The sequence below is a fragment of the Bison bison genome, unplaced genomic scaffold (assembly GCF_000754665.1).
Source record: "Bison bison bison isolate TAMUID 2011002044 unplaced genomic scaffold, Bison_UMD1.0 scf7180017852709, whole genome shotgun sequence".
NCBI lineage: Eukaryota > Metazoa > Chordata > Mammalia > Artiodactyla > Bovidae > Bison > Bison bison.
The window spans coordinates 7,601-10,378 of NW_011483282.1; the positions used below are offsets into that span (position 1 = coordinate 7,601).

The 2,778-nt window shown below is 39.8% G+C and overlaps 1 pseudogene; it reads right to left on the minus strand.

Annotated features, from left to right (window-relative positions):
• The window catches only part of LOC104997975, a 3,253-nt pseudogene extending 2,512 nt beyond the window's left edge, over positions 1-741 (minus strand).
• Positions 742-2,778: the final 2,037 nt, after the last annotated feature.

Consider the following 2,778-nt stretch of genomic DNA (forward strand, 5'->3'; position numbering starts at 1 on the left):
ATTCTGTGCGATCCCATAGACAGCAGCCCACCAGGCTCCCCCATCCCTGGTATTCTCCAGGCAAGAATACTGGAGTGGGTTGCCATCTCCTTCTCCAATGCATGAAAGTGAAGTTGCTCAGTCGTGTCCGACTCTTAGCGAGCCCATGGACTGCAGCCCACCAGGCTCCTCCGTCCATGGGATTTTCCAGGCAAGAATACTGGAGTGGGTTGCCATTGTTTTCTCCACCTTCTTAATACTGCTGCTGCTACTGCTAAGTCGCTTCAGTCCTGTCGGACTCTGTGCGACCCCATAGACGGCAGCCCACCAGGCCCCACCGTCCCTGGGATTCTCTAGGTAAGAACACTGGAGTGGGTTGCCATTTCCTCCTCCAATGCATGAAAGTGAAAAGTGAAAGTGAAGTCGCTCAGTCGTGTCCGACTCTTAGCGACCCCATGGACTGCAGCCTACCAGGCTCCTCCATCCATGGGATTTTCCAGGCAAGAGTACTGGAGTGGGGTGCCATTGTTTTCTCCACCTTCTTAATACTAACACCAAGGAAATAACTTAGGTAACTTCTTGTTTTAAGAGTAAAATCTGCTAACTTAAGAAGAGATTTTACCAAAGAAAAAAGGATTCAAAAGGACATTCTTGCCATCAATAAAAATGGCACACTTACCAGAACAGTCTGACTTATGAATGCTGGTTCTCCCAGTTCCAAGAGCTGTCCTGTGACCCACACCTGAGATGAAGGCAACCAGTACCTTGCTGCAGATAGTAGTGACTTCTGCCTTTGATTGCCCTTTTATAGACTAACAGTGGATAATCCAATCGGTGGATTACCCAGAGAGACAGCCTATTTTAGATTAATGAGATTGAAGAGATTTTAAAAGAAAAAAATCTGGGGCTACTTATATTTGCATAATGTCCTAGATGAAAAAATGTGATATGTTTGTACGTGGGGAGTGTTACTTAGAGTTTATGCCAACATTTTAGTCAATATTTTATGTTTCCTTTTTCTCCCACTATGGAATACATTCTGCAAAAATAAGAATGGAGGTTTCCTGATATAAAACTTCAGATAAGTTATGCTTTCATAGGAAAAAATAGACAGTGTTTAAAGTTTTTCAATAAAAAATATAAAAAAACTTATTGACAAGACTATAATATCTATATCAAACAGCCACTACAACAAAGTTAGTGTTTTGTGCATTTACATTTCACCTAATTACTCATATTTGAAATGACAACAACTGTATTGCTTTTTCCTTACCCTTTGACATAGTCTCTTTACTCTTTTTACTCCACTTTTATTATTCCAAGATTCCCTAATCAATTTGTTAATCCAAATCATATACAAATCTGGGTGTAATTACATTGATGATTGAATTATGAATCTTTCACTTAATAGTCTAATATACTTAAAGTCTAATACTTTCACCACCTTTCCCAAAGTCTGAAACCTTAGAACACTTTCAATTCCATTACACTTTCCTGAGTGTTTTATCATTTCTGCATTTTAATTCTGTCTATATTTTAATTTCCATGGGATGTTATCTGTCACTGCCGTTTAGTCAATAAGTCATGTCTGACTCTTTACCAGAGATATAACTAGTTCCTTATAAAACAAAATTAAATTATATATATTTCCTAATCATTGCTTCCTTTCCTCCTCATTCCATTCTGCATTCCTAATTTTCAATCTGGGATTATTTTCCTTGGAGCTTAATATTTCACTCTAGTATTTTGTCTAATTCAAAGCTGTTAACAATAAAATATTTCACTTTAAGTTTTTAAAGACATCTTTACTTGGGGGAACATTGAAGCTTGATACAGAATTCTGGTTTGATATAATTATCACTCTTTAAAAATAGTGTTCTGTTAGTATTTATCTTATTTTGTTTCAATATCAGTGTCAAAAATTAAGCTTTTTCTTGCATGTTTGGCTTCTGTATTCTCTACAGATTCATTAGGTTAACTTTAGCTTTTAGACCATAGGATAGCTTTTCATTGTTTCTTCTGCATATACTTGTGTTAGCTAATGTTGAGTTACTGCAAATGTAGGTGGATGCCTTTCACTAATATGAAGTGTGCTTGTGTATTTTCACTTGTAATATTGTGACTGAAAGTGGGGTCCAGCTATTTACCACTCAAAATCCACTAAAGAGGCAAGGTTGGTAGAAAGGAAAATTTGCTTCATTTTGGATGCCAGAAATGGGGGTAGGGGAGGGAGGACTCCTATCCAAAGGTCAACTTCCACCCTCACAACCAGGGACTACTAGTTTTTATTGACAGAGGGAGGGGGCTACATGCAGAAACAGCACAGTCAGCTCTGACAGTCATCTTGAAATTGGTCATGCAGTAGTGTGACCAGTCTCATCTTGATTGTTTTAAGTAGTTCAGTTCAGTTCAGTCTCTCAGTCATGTCTGACTCTCTGTAGCCCCACGAACCGCAGCATGCTAGGCCTCCCTGTCCATCACCAACTCCCAGAGTCCACCCAAACCCATGTCCATTGTGTCGGTGATGCCATCCAACCATCTCATCCTCCGTCGTCCCCTTCTCCTCCTACCCTTAATCTTTCCCAGCATCAGGGTCTTTTCCAATGAGTCAACTCTTTGCATGAAGTGGCCAAAGTATTGGAGTTTCAGCATCAGTCCTTCCAATGAACACCCAGGACTGATCTCCTTTAGAATGGACTGGATGGATCTCCTTGCAGTCCAAGGGACTCTCAAGAGTCTTCTCCAACACCACAGTTCAAAAGCATCAATTCTTCGGTGCTCAGCTTTCTCCACAGTCCA